The sequence below is a fragment of the Balaenoptera borealis genome (genome assembly GCF_965194805.1).
Source record: "Balaenoptera borealis genome assembly, chromosome: 4".
NCBI classification, from domain to species: Eukaryota; Metazoa; Chordata; class Mammalia; order Artiodactyla; family Balaenopteridae; genus Balaenoptera; species Balaenoptera borealis.
Genome location: NC_138861.1, coordinates 99,277,621 through 99,292,167, shown reverse-complemented (window position 1 = coordinate 99,292,167; position 14,547 = coordinate 99,277,621). Strand labels below are relative to the sequence as shown.

General features: G+C 43.1%; 1 long non-coding RNA gene across 1 annotated transcript in view; it reads left to right on the top strand.

Annotated features, from left to right (window-relative positions):
- Positions 1–13,934, top strand: part of LOC309627352 — a 44,563-nt gene extending 30,629 nt beyond the window's left edge. Inside the window, exon 2 of the long non-coding RNA XR_014243695.1 lies at positions 10,872–13,934. This is a non-coding gene — a long non-coding RNA (uncharacterized lncRNA). The remainder of the gene's footprint in view (positions 1–10,871) is intronic.
- Positions 13,935–14,547: the final 613 nt, after the last annotated feature.

Below are 14,547 nucleotides of genomic sequence, written 5' to 3'. Positions count from 1 at the left end.
GTAAGTGGAAGAATGACTAAGCTCCTGTTTCAGAGGCTTGTTAATTCAAGTGCTATTTATTGAACACCTACTATGTGTCTTGTGCTTTGTGTCATGCTGGGTGTGTGAAGTTGCACTAACATGCTGCCTCCTCCCAGGGAGCCTTGGCTGGTGTGGAGGACAGTCACAATTACACACGCGATCACAAAGGAGGAACCAGAGGCTGCTTAGAGAGAGGCATGATTTGGAGCCTTAGGTTGGAGAAGCCCTCTCTAACTTTCTAGAGAAAGTGACATTTCACTGGAGAAAGGAAGGCTGTGTCGGAGGTGTGGGGAATACTTTAAGAGGCAGGTTCGAGACCAACACCATCTTTTGAACAATTAGTATGTCCACGTACCAGGGGTCCTGTTGAGTTTTGTTTGTCTGAGCCTGAGTATGGTTGATTGTGAGACTTGGATACCTATTCAAACTGCTTAAATTAAAAAGGAGATTTGTTAAAAGGGGGAATTTGGTAGAAACCAAGGGTAGGAAGCATAGCCAGACCTTGCAGGGGATGGCTTCTTCCCTCGCTCCCTTACAGGACTACCTGCTGGGGATGAAATTCTGGCTCCCTACTTGGTCTTTTCTGATGTCACCCCAGGAGGGAAGTTGGGGCATCTCACTGCAGCCTGGCAAGAGTGGGCGTCTAGGCTCTGGGCCTTTGCTGGTGGGTGTAGTGGTGGGGCTGCAGTGCTTCCTGTGGTGTTTGGCTGGAGTAGGGTGATTATTGTCTAAAATTTTTCTGTCTTGCTTGATTTCCCTGTCCTGGTTGTTTTGGCAGAGAGAGCAGGCTTCCAGAGGGACTCTTGGTCTGTATCCATTGGTGCTTCTGGATTTCTAACTTCTTCAGTACCCAATCTGGGATATGCCAGGCAAAAAGAAAACCCAGGGAACTCATCACTATGTCATTCCTGGGATCCCAAGTTCCCTAACCAGTCAGCCTTCTTTCAGAGACTTCTTACATTTGTCCATATAATGTCTAGTGTTTTTAGTTGTACTCGGTGGAAGGAATGGGAGAAAGAATGTCTACTGCATCTTTCTGAAAGCGCAAGTTAGTCAATATCCTTTTTGTGTTTTCTTTTTGATTTTACTTAATTTTTATTGACTGAAAGGTTTTTAAATTCTATAGTGCTTTACAATTTTCAAAAGTTTCACACAGATGATTTCATATAATCCCACATTAACCCTTTTTCCCCCTTTACCCCTCTATTTCTCCTCCCCCCATCCCTCTCCCTACTGGTAACCACTAGCTTGTTCTCTATATCTGTGAGTCTGCTTCTTTTTTGTTTGTTTGTTTTATTCATTAGCTTGTTGTATTTTTTAGATCCCACGTATAATCAACTTCTACTTCGTCAGTCAGAGTCAGATTCTATTATTTAAAACTAAGATCTCATCTGACATAGAGTTCTTAATGTAAATATCAGAAAACCACTTGGGCTAGTTTTGACTTAGCTCGAGTGGTTATCAGAGGTTAGGAGGCAGGCCCTAGAATCACTCGGAGAGCTAGAGAGGAGTTGTGAAACCAGCAACCGGGCCCAAACCACATTTGGGAACAGCTGCAGTGGTGACACCTCTCTGCCACCGTCACGGGGCCCAGCCCTGGGCACAGATGCTGAACATAGCTTCCAGGGCCACTGCCTCTGGAAACCAGAAGATTCTGTCATCACCTTTGCCAGGGTGAATTCCATGCGGCACCTGCTTCACTGCGTCACCTCTTCTGAGTCAGTCCATTGTGCGGATGTTTGATTGGAGGCCAAGCTAATGTCTGTGTCCTGGCTGCAAGGGATTCTGGGAAAACCAGTTTTTGGCTTCTGTCTTATGAAGGTTAGGACATTTTCCAAATACAGAAAGGGTTCTGGGTGGCCCCAAACATGAAAAATGTCCACTACAGAGTTTACTTTAACAGTGTATGTGAGGGCCTAAACTCAGGAGCGGGGACAGGAGATGAAGAGGAGAAAATATACTTGAAAGATAGTGAGGAGGTGGAATTACTAAAAGCTCATAAGAGATTGGGTGTGAAGCCTGAATAAGAGGGAAGAATCTAGTTACTAGACAAATATCTATGATTTTAAGCAAAAGACAGCTAGTTATTGAGTCAGTGGCTGATGAAGGATCCAGTTACCAAGTCCTAATACTCTTGTTGGGAGTAACTTTCCTGAAGAAAAGTGCAGAAAACAGAGTTCACCTGTTTTTCAGCATTACCAACCATTGTTATTGGACCTTTCAACAAGCCCAAATACAGTTTCATGGGTCCTGCAAGATAAGACCTTCAGAAACAAGCTAAGCAGATTTCCAAGACAAACAAACATATCTGAAGTGTGTCTTTCCTCACAGTGCCATGATACAAATTTTTTCTTATATTTATCATTCTCATATCCCATCATCTTCCAAAATGTATTTGGAAGATTTGTCATTAAAACATATCTACATACATGAAGTACACAAGCAATGATAAAACAAAACCCCATATCATTGTAAGGATGAAAGAACAAGAGCTGAGTAATGAGGGCAAGAGGTCAAAACAAATTATAAATGAAAATTTATATTAAAGAGGCTAATGGAATTGAGTTCAAAACTTTGCTATGATATTCCTGGCATTAAGGGAGAAAAACCTTGGATGGGTTGTGTACATGTGTTGCTATGGACCAACTGTGCCACTCCGCCAATATGTTGAAACCTTAACCCCCAACGTGATGTATTTGGAGTGGGACTTTTACAGGAGTAATTAGGGTTAAATGAGGTCATAAGGGTAGGGCCCTGACCTGATAGAATTAGTGTCCTAATAAGAAAAATACCAGAGAGCTCTCTCTCTGCCATGTGAGGACACAGTGAGAAGGTGGCACCCACAAGCCAGGAAGAGAGGTTTCACCAGACCCCAACCATGGCGGCACCCTGATCTCAGACTTCCAGCCCCCAGGTCTGTGAGAAATAAAATTCTGTTGGTTAAGCCACCCAGCCTGTGGTATTTTGTTATGGCAGCCTGGGCTGACTAAGACATATGTACTGTACATGTCTGGTTCTCAAGACAGAAAGCGAACTGTTTTCCCAGTTCCGAGCTCTGAGAGTAACCTAGCCTGCAGGTTACTTAGATAAGAGACATCCAACAGCATATTAAAATTTGATAGCGATTTCTCAAAAAGATGACCTTAAAGAGTTCCTGATAAAATAACTAATGCCTGGAAGTTAAATTACAGTTCGTTGAAGAGACTCTGGGGATCAAGTTGTATCATACAAGTTTTGAGCTTCCTGGGATTTGGTAAGAGGTTTGTGCAACAATCAGATGACAGCTGGAGTTCCCATCAGCATCCAGGAATTGGCACTATCTCCAGCCCATATTTTCTGTGTGGCAGCCCACAGGTTGGAAAACCCATGAGAGTATGGTGTGTATGTGTGTGAATTTCACATGCGCCAAATGACAGCAAAGCAATGAGCACAGCTTCAGAGAAATATCTGATCAAGGTCACACACACACAAAAATACCTTCAAGAACCAGACAGGTGGGGCTGTGTGTGGAGTGGGCCCAGCGGGTACACCCTTGGTCAAAAGGAGGCAACTGACTTTTTCAGAAGCCAAGATATGCACTGCAAGACCATTCTGCATGTCCAAACCATCTACGGGCAGTATCCATCCAGAGGACCCCTAGTCCTAAACCCTTACAAACTACCAGACTGTTACTCTCAGATTTCAATGATCCATCCAAATCATGGCTAATAATTCCAATGAAGATAGTTGGTAATGTCCACAAAGCAATTTTTTAAAATAGTAATGACCATAGCAGGACTTTATCACAAGAGTCTGGAGAATGGATGTCCTCACCACTGCTGGAGAATGCAGTGTTCTTTTTTCTTTTTCATTTGCTTGGGCGCATTTCCAAATCATGTGTCCTTCAGCGGGGTTTCTAAATGGGTTAACGACACCCTCCCTCAAAGTGCTTGGTCAGGATATTTGTCGCTTTCTTGCAGCCATGGAAAATGCACACAGGGATTGAAAGGCCCAGTTCATGCAACATTGCTCAAAGGATTTGAGGATTCCATTACTGCACAAATCCTTTAATTAAAGCCAGTTCCTCCAGGCCCCTGTTGCCCGGGCCCAATCCACAGCGTCCCTGGTGACCTTGGGAGGGTTGATTAATTGACGAGTTGGCAGTGCAACCATTCCTTCAAAGATCCCGAGATATATCTGCTAAAACAAAAGTGCCCCCCGGACACCATATGGGCCTGCGTTTGCAGTGGCTCTTAAAATTTATCTGCAACTTCTCCCCTGTGTGACTAATGCCTCCTGCCTTCTACTCAGTGGCTGTTTCGACCCATCACCCTTCCTCTCTGAGGCAAAGAACTCTTCAGCGAGGAGGTATTTTTGGAAACTCAAGAAGCTGGTTTTGCAATTTGGCAATAAGAAGTAACATTCTCCACTGGGCCCGAGCCACCGTTGATATCAAAGGAGCCAGATTTTTGAAAAATCTCTCCGCCTTGGCTTTTCAGGGATTCAGCAATAAGCAGTTATATCTGGAAACACCAACATCTAGATTCTGCTTATCAGAAGAGTGAATTGAAGGGAAACTGGATAACATAGGAAAGTCAGGCGGGAGCATTTTCGAAGGCAACTCTTAAGGGTGACTCTAAATGTTTCTTCTTTATAATTCTGGGTATTCTCCCTTTGTCTTTGTCAGCACACTATGGATAAGGCTCTAGGAAAACTGAGTTCTGGTTCATCTTTTCAGAACCCAAGAAACAAGAGAATTGAACCAAGGGCAAACTTTTAAAATTGTCTAAAGGAGAGTGACTTCTGTAAAATTTGTCCATCTGAGCATAATGATGGATTTGGACATGTGTATTTGAGAGAAGACCCTAGAAAAAAGCTGTATAATAGAAGGAGAAGAATTTGGAGTTCCCAAGGCAATCCTGAAGCAAAGAGGTAAGAAGGCGAGAGAGGGAAGGAAGAAGGAGGAGGCGGCTGGCAGGAGGCAGAAGGATGCCCAGGCGTGTTAGGACTCCTCTCTGTGAATCACACCCCTCCATCTTCAGAAGATCCCACCAATCAGATGCTCTTTTGTTTTTTTCTTTTTTTTTTTCAGAACAAGCAACTTTTTATTGGAGTATAGTTGATTTACAATGTTGTATTAGCTTCAGGTGTATGGCAACGTGATTCAGATATATCAATATATATTTTATATATATATATACTTTTTTCAGGTTCTTTTCCATTATATTATAGGTTATTACAAGATATTGACTATAGTTCCCTGCACCATACAGTAGGTCCTTGTTGTTTATCTATTTTATACATAGTAGTGTGTATCTGTTAGTCCCAAACTCCTAATTTATCCCTCCCCCCAACCCCAGGTGCTCCTTTTTTTTTTTTTTTAAAGGAACCATTTTGAGATATGTCAGAGCACACGGTTCTTTTATTTTATTATTATTATTATTGTTATTTTTAATTTTATTTATTTATAAATAAATATGTTGGGTCTTCGTTTCTGTGCGAGGGCTTTCTCTAGTTGCGGCAAGCGGGGCACCACTCTTCATCGCGGTGCGCGGGCCTCTCACTATCGCGGCCTCTCTTGTTGCGGAGCACAGGCTCCAGACGTGCAGGCTCAGTAGCTGTGGCTCACGGGCCCAGTGGCTCCGCGGCATGTGGGATCTTCCCAGACCAGGGCTCGAACCCGTGTCCCCTGCATTGGCAGGCAGATTCTCAACCACTGCGCCACCAGCGAAGCCCCCAGGTGCTCCTTTAAAAGCCAAATACATTCCAGGGCCCCACGTGGCCCAGTCTCAAGCTGATGTCATGGACAAAATAATGCAATCTGCTATCTCAAACGAATTCCAAGCTTTACTTGAATGCCTGTAATCTCGTACAAGGAAAGGTAGTTAGTAAACCACATGAGAAGGACTACGGAGCAGGGCTGAGAGCATGGAGTCTGGGCCAGTCAGCCTGTTTGAATTTTGGTTCTGCCACTTACAAGCTGTGAGATCTTTAGCAAATCACTTAATCTCTCTGTGCTTTAGTTTCCTCATCTGTAAAATAAGGATGATTATAGTACCTACCTATTAGGATGGCGATGAGAATGAAATGAGTTAATATTTGTCAAGCCCTCAAAACAGTACCTGACACGCAGGAATAGTTACATCAACGTTTGTTAAATAAATAACTACATCTTAGTATCCACTTTCTCTGACACTCGACCCAAAAGGGTGTTTCTAGTTTTCCTCATCACTTTTCTATTCTTTTATTCCCTCTCTTTGAGAAAAAGCTCTGCATTTTCTGATGCAATCCCCACCTTTGATGCTTTATCTCTCCCCCACCCAAAGAGTACCCAGATCTGTCTGCAAGGGACCAAGAAGGGCAGTGGAGAGGATAAGACAGAAAAATGCAGAGTAAATTATGTCAGAATTTGCCCTGTTAACTGAGGATGAGGGGGTGGGAGAAGTGCCATAAATTTGCATTTTCAGATAATATTTTTCTCTCTTTTTTTTTATAAATTTATTTATTATTTTATATTTATTTTTGGCTGCGTTGGGTCTTCGTTGCTGCGCGTGGGCTTTCTCTAGCTGTGGCGAGTGGGGGCAACTCTTCCTTGCGGTGCACAGGCTTCTCATTGCAGTGGCTTCTCTTGTTGCGGAGCACGGACTCTAGGCACACGGGCTTCAGTAGTTGTGGCTCGCAGACTCTAGAGCGCAGGCTCAGTAGTTGTGGCGCACGGGCTTAGTTGCTCCATGGCATGTGGGATCTTCCCGGACCAGGACTCGAACTTGTGTCTCCTGCATTGGCAGGCAGATTCTTAACCACTGCGCCACCAGGGAAGTCCCTTCTCTTATGTTTGATGTGAGTGACCACAGAGAGGGAATCGAGAAGGATGCTGAGTTTCATTTCACACCAGGGAGCAGATCGGAGGCAGCATGAGAAGAAATGGAATCTGAAGGTGACCTCAAGAACCTAAGGTCACCTAGGAATTCACAGAATCCTTGGCAACTTTTGACTTGCACAGGCTCTGGCAATGCAGGAAGTGTGATCCAATTTCTTTAACATCTTGAGAGGTAGGAAACATGAAGTACTATCAGTGTATGGAAAAATGCAGAAATGGGTTTCTTTTAAAGGGAGATAAACATTTATCAGAAGTCTTATCACAAGAGGGAGATAGATGGCTAGTGTTCAAGATCTTAATCTATTGTACAGAGGGAAGGACATTTATTGGGTTAAATAATAAGTATATAAAACCTATAGATAAGACGGTTCACCTACAAATATTCATTTTTACCCATAAAGAACCATATGCTTGTGTATGTGGAAATGAGTATATTCACTAAGTGGAATATGGAAGAATATGTTTGATTAGGAAGACATATGAGCAATATGGTGAAAAAATATAAGACCACAATCTGGCAACAACAAGAGGAAGTGAGTTTGGGACACAGCTGGAGACTGATCATGTGGGTTAGTGGTCTCAGCTAAGAATGGATGGTACCAGCTTCTTTCCTGGCCACCCTGGTAATCGTGCTTCTCTGCTCGTCCTAGTGACATTATAATGAGCCAAACCACATGCAGCTAAAGTAAGTGGAAAGGGTGGGAGAAGACGAGAGGCTGAGTGACTTGCCCAAGCCATGGAGCTGTGAGCTTGGACTTTCACATGGCTACTGGTTCTCCCTCTGGCCTAAACTAAGATAAAGAAACCTAGCGTTGGTGCTTTCCACATTGTCTTGCCCATCCCATTTGTTGCCACAGCTAAGTTGAAGCATCTAGAGACCAAAGGGTGACAGAACATTTTCTCCTGGTGGGTTTGACGGGCTGATGTGAGTTGCCTACAAATTTGAGTCTTGACTGCTCTCCCTGTACTGCTGCCTCTAACGAGGGATAAAATACCCGGAGTGGCGGGGGCACTCAGCTTACATCTCACATGCATTTCTATAGGAAACAGATACTGTGAACAAGTCTAGGGGATAGAATTATATACCAGCTTTGTCATTCTCCCACCTTCCCATTAAATATGCTCCCTGGGTAAGAGGAGGGTCCTTCCCCTGCCTGTGGGTGGAAACTCACCAGTCACTCTTAGATAATAAGATATTCTTTGGTCACTTTTAGTCATAAACACAATACCAACTTTAGTCATTTTTAACAGCTCAATCCCCCTGAGGGTAATGATGACTTTCATTTTTTCAGATAAGGAAATTGAAGTTTGGAGAGAATAGTTGATTGAATAAAGTTTGCAGAAGTAGAAAGCAGGGAAGTTGGGATTCAAACCCATGACCCCCATGTGCATCACTGCAGACTATACTTTCCCCTCTCCACTGGGTGCATCCAAAGAGACCCTCACTCTCTCTCCTTTCTCTCAAACCTGATTTATCTACCCCTTGAGCAAGCGATGAGTGAAGGGTTGAAAACCAGTTGAAAACCAGTTCTTAGAACTCTGAGAGTAGCACTTACCGTTCTGTCCCACTAGGAAAAGAAGGGAGTTGTTCACAAGCAGATTTCCTGACCTGTGGTCCATGAGTGATCTCCTGGTGGGAAGATAAGTCTTTTCTTTTAGATTTTCTTTGGTGTCACTTTGTAGATTATCTTTGTGAAAATAACATATTCATTTTAAATGTAAAAATATTTTTGATGTGTGGTTTCGCTACAAACAAATGTAGAATGGGAAGGATGTTACTTGGTAATAGACACACTAGAGATTACCCTGACTTCCTGTTGATGAGAGGAGTGTCCCACTGATAGGAATGGACCACAGTATCCCCCATCATTGTGAGTCTGCACTCCTGCCTTTCTTAAATTGGGTCCAGCTTAAGTTGGAAAATATCAAGGAAAAGAAGTGATGTCCACATTTACATATATCCTTTGTTCAGATTTTTATCAGTGAACATGATAAGGACTCCCACCACCCACTGTCCCCCAAAAGCTGCAGTGCATGGTGTGGCAAAATTATGTCTGTCCACCCTGAAAATACATTGGACAATGCAGACATTTTTCATGAGAAGGCTTGATTTTAAAAGGCTCAAACTGTGTGGAAACTTGTGCTGTCTCAGTACAAAATTCTTTTGTTGAAATACCTTACACAATTGTTTATTCACCTTTCAAGTGAAAGAAGCCATATATAGTTAGAGAGATTTGAGGAAGTCCTTGCTCTGTGGATTTGACCTAGTTTATTTGGGACTTGGAGCAGATAAAGAAAATTGAAGTGATACCTCTGTCAAATAACAACATCCCTCTGGAATTGTTTACATTTCTTTTATTACAATGTCCTATGAAGATGTGTTGTTTGGAGCTGCTGCAGCCATTTTGTGACCACGATGGGGAGGCCAAGAGAATTATAGAGAAGTTGACCCAGAATTCTGACATTGTTGAGCTACTAAACTAACACTGGAACTCCTTCTCTTCAGATTACCTGATTAAAAAACTACATTCTTAGGATCTAAACCATTTTACCTAGATATCTTGTTACTTGCCCTCCAAAATTAGGATCTGTGATCCAAACCTTGTCTTGGAGAATGCTGTTTTTCCTTGGCACAAGTCTTCCCTCAATTGGCAAAAAGTTTTAGGGGTGCTGATTCGTCTGTGAGTTAGTATTTAATATTTTCCAAAGGAAAAATCAAACTGACTGGATATCAAAGACGACATGCAAAGGCCATTTCAAACTGTATATTACAGTTTCAACTTCTATTTCAAGGCAAACATCAAGTTTCTAAAATTGAAATTTACTTTTGAGAAGATTTAAGGTTGACTTTTGTTTTATTGCACTTATTTTTCTTCCTGGAATGAATCATTAATTTTTGAATAATCAAATAAAAGTGAGAGAAATTTTTTTTTTTAAAGATTGAACATAGATGGAGTAAATAGATTTCTAATGTAATAAATTCATTGCATGTAATTTTTTCCCACTATGTTTCATGAACATTTTTCCCTGGGGAGGGATCCTATACCATTCATCAGATCCTCACATGAGTCTGGAACAGAAAAAAAAGTTCTCTCGAGTTAGTGTGATAGGATGGACCATATTCAAAGCCTCAGCTTTTGCCAGATTTCCATCTACTTTTTATTGCAGATGGGCATTGGCTTGGTCCAAGTTCCTATACGATGGTCCATTCTTAGACCGTCAGTCCATGCCATGGCAGCATGACATATCCCTACCCTGTTGATCTCAACTGTGGCTACATGATTTGCTTTAGTTAATGAGATGTGAGTGGAATTAATTTGTATAACTTCCAGGCAGAAACTTTAAGAGCCAGCAAATGATTCATCATATTCTCTTTTTACCCCTCTGTGTTCTTAGAGTCATGTAACAAAATGGCACATCTTTCAAGTTCTGTCGGGTTATGAGTGGCCCTGGTGAGTAGAGCTCCCTTGTCAACCCATGATGGACGTGGGGCGTGAGTGAGAAATTTGAACTCAATGGTTTTCAGCTGCTGAGGTCTTCAGGTTGTTATTGTAGCACAACCTAGCCTATCCTGATGGATCCAGTGTCTCTTTCAATCCTTCCTGCTTTATCCATTCATACCTCTGACTTCAGACACAGGCAACGTGAAACCAGGGAAAGGAAGGAATTTCATTTACAGAGTGCTTTCCAAGTGCCCAGGGTAATTCAGGGTGTTATTCCCAAAGCCACTTTATTTCAACTGCACAAACATCCCAATGTTTGTAATGGCAGGGGGGTCCCAGCTTCAGCATAGGGTCAAGAGACTAGGGCTTAGAGAAGGTTAAACACCCAGTGCTGGGACCCTCAGTTTCCACTCCAAAGCTCTCACTCTTTCCACTGCAGCAACCATCTCTCACTGAAAGGCTGGCTAAGGTCATTCTGAGAGAGATGTTTTTGGGTCTTAAAAAAAAAATAATAACCTTTACTAATGACCTGGTAATTATTTTTATAGCTTCCCAATGAAGTGTGAAGTGTTCTAAGAGACAACACAGGACAATTTCCTTGATGGTGAAGTTTTCCAAAGAATGATTGCCTCAGTCATCTGGGCTCCTGGTGCCCTGACTTCCGAGTGATATTGAACGGAAGCTGAGCTGCAGGCCTGGAAACGACGCCGAGGTTGGGAGGAAGGTTGGCTCCGACTTGTCTATATTTTAAAGCAGTAATCCTGTCTTTCTTTTTCAGAAATGGTCACATAGTAAGATATGAACAAAAAATAAATAACTGGCATTTGTCAAGCACTTACGCTGTGCCACGGCTGGGCTCAGCACTTAAAGTCCCCACCCTCTCCAACCGAAGCCAGCATGGTGCCCGGCGCATGGTGAGGGCTCCGTAAGACCTGTTGCTTCGAGCCCTGCTCAAATGCAATGAAATACTCGCTGCTCAAACGCTTGAGCTCTGCTCAGATGCAATGAAAAGTTATGGAGGCGGGGGAAAGTTAGTGTTCAGACAACTCGGTTGCTGAATTCACTCCCAAAAAGCCATTTGAAATCCCAAGACAGTGAGAAGATTAATTTTAATTGAAAACATTAATGATGATATCAGCTAATATTATGAGCTAGTAGAGTTGCCTTTTATTTGCTTTGGTACAGATAACTGGACTCCATATGTCCAGAGCATTACATCCTTGTAGGATAATACATTACTTGTATTAGGGCTCTTGATGGTTTACTTACAAAGCCCCGCCCACCAGTTGCCTCATTTTACTCTCACAATTGCCCGGTGCAGTAGGCAGGGCAGATGTGTTTATTATGAGTTGCAGCTGAGGAAGTTCAGAGACATTCAGTGAACTGCCTGAAAGCCACACGCTCACCCGGGGCAGAGGGGGCTAGAACTGGCGACGTCAGCTCTGAGCGAGGCCAGCTGTGAGCACGGAGTGCTTTACATCACACTGGGGCGTCTTCCTCTTTCCTGACTTCTGATAGGTCCTGGGAGGCAGGTCCTAAGCAGGTGATGGGTTGTTGTACCTTTTGTGTTGTTGTTGTGCCTTGATAAATGGTGTGTTCATCTAAGCTTTATTCCATGCTCGCTGCTTGGTTAGGTATGATGTTCCCTGAAGTAAGAGATAACATACCTGTGATGGTTAATTTGACGTGTCAACTTGGCTAAGCTATGGTACCCAGGGGTTTGGTCGAACACCAGTCTACATGTTGCTGTAAAAAAAATTGCTTAAAGATGTGATTAACATTTAAATCAGTAAGGGTCTGAGTAAAGCAGATTATCCTTCCTAATGTGAATGGGCCTCAGCCAATCAGTTAAAGCCCTTAAGAGAAAAAGGCTGAGGTCCCCGAAGATGAAGAAATTCTGCCTCCCGACTATCTTTGGACTCAAGACTGTAACATAACTCCTGCAGGAATTTCCAGCCTGACAGCCAGCCCTGCAAATTTTGGACTTGCCAGCCCTCACAATTGCCTGAGCCAATTCCTTAAAATTCACCCTCTTCTCTCTTTCTTTATATATATATATGAATCTATATATATACATATTTACATCCTATTGTTTCTGTTTCTCTGGAGAACCCTGACTAATACAATATCTTATGCCTTTCTGGCAGATGCTGACAATGAGGATAGCTCCCACTCCTGAGCGCCTACTATCTGCCTTTCTTGAGCCATCTCACGTAACCTTCATGACAACACTGTGTGGTCAGCATTATTCCCCCATGATACCAATGAAGAATCAAAGTGAGATGACATAACTCACCCAAGGTCAGAAATCTAGAAAGTGACAGAGAATGAAGCCGGTTTCCAGTCCCAAGCACTCAAACAAATATCTCTGGATTCATCTGGCAATCCATTTTCTAAGGCAGTTGAAGAATACATCATGGCAAAAATTAGACACCTGGCTATATTTTTCAGATGTGATATTTTATTTGTTGGGAAATAGGCCATTTGTCAAACAGTGTTTCAGTAGACATAGTATAATACCTTGAACTAAAAGAAGAGGAAACCTTTCTGACGATATACTGTGTTTCCAAATTCATTACAAAGAGGATGCCAAAATCTGTCACCTGGCAACCCCCAAAACCAAGTTGCATTCGTGTGACAGAAGACAAAAACCTATGCCTTTCAGTTTGGTTCTGGGTTTGGAGATGTTTGGGACTTGAGGTGGTGCAGGAGGGGAGATCAATGGTAAATGATTCTGAAGTCTGTGTTTCCTCTGCACATGACACGACCCCCAGGAGCATAAGTTAATGTTCCAGAGAGATAAAAAAAGAGTTTGAGACGGCTACCACCTGTCCCTGTATAGTATGCACACCCTCAGTGAAATTTATTTTGCCTGTTACACGTACACAAATATGTAAAACCTCGGGAAAATCAGCTCTCCATCTTTCTCTGGGAAACATGATGTGAGCTTTGGAAGTTAAAAAAAAAAAAAAAAAAAAAGACGGGGAGGAATCCTCCTTCTCATGAGCTTATTTTTAGCTCCAATCTCTTTTGCAGAATGGCTAACGCCAACTCAAACTATTTCTGAAAAGAGTTGCTGGGGACAAAGTGGAGATGTGGGTAGGCCTCCTCAAGCCGGGCTCTCAGAAGCAGGTGAGATGCAAGATAAAGCAATCACTTCGCAGCCACCTTTGAAGTAAGTGCTGGAGATGTCTTCAGTTAGCTTAATCCTTTCCTCCTGACACACACTTTATAGGAAAGCAAAAGCCACCATCATCCTCCCCCGGCCTCTCTCATCCCTGTCTGCACGGCATGTCGACAGATGCTTTTCTGTCTGCCCGCGCTGCCTGCCTCTCTGAGACCGGTGTCACGATGAGGCGGGCTGTGTGTGACAGATTGCTAAATCTGGCCTCCTCCAGGCAGGGGACTCGGCGTTCAAGTGGTACCGGCTGCTCCAGCCTCCCCTCAGGGCTGAGGCAGGCCCAGAAATTTCTGGAGGGCTGCCTTGTGACTCAGGAAATCCCTTGTAGGGAAGGCTAGCCCTCCACTGCCGGCAGAGCCCACCACAGGTAGCTTGCTTTGTTCCGGATTTAAATCTGGGACCCTGCCCAGAAAAAGCCTCTCTCCTCCAGGGAAGTGCATCCAGCCCCAGATGCCATGGCAAGTGCTGGCCATCATTCGATGGCCAGGGTGTATTACCTGGTCCTGCCTTCCTGTCTAAACACAACCGGGGCCCATCTATTTGAGCCCATTTATTCATCTATTATTTTAACCCCTCACACATTTCCATTTCTTTTTTTGAGGCCACTGTTTTGGATGTGGAAACTGCTCTTAGTCAGAAGTCAGCCCTGCTGCCAGCCACCTGTGTAACTTTCGAGCCAGTTTCTGAGCCTCGGTTTCCTCATCAGTCAGTTGGAGAGTAACGCTTTCTTTTTTTGCGAGATCTTTGGTGAGGATGGAGGAAAATAATGAAAGCACTGCACCTCGTTTACAGTGGGTACTTAATCCATGTGATTTATAAATAGGACTAACTATAACATATTTACATTACTGTTACTGCTACTGGTGTACATTTCTCTAGTGGTTTAGTTCATTAAAAATGTCAAGGTAATTTCGTATAACATTGCTCCAACTGCTATACAGTAGGTGTTATATCTCCCAATTGTTTTTCAGATAAGGTTTGATATACTCGAGATCACTGAGAACAGGAGTTGGCAAACTATGGCTAGTGGACCAAATCAGCTT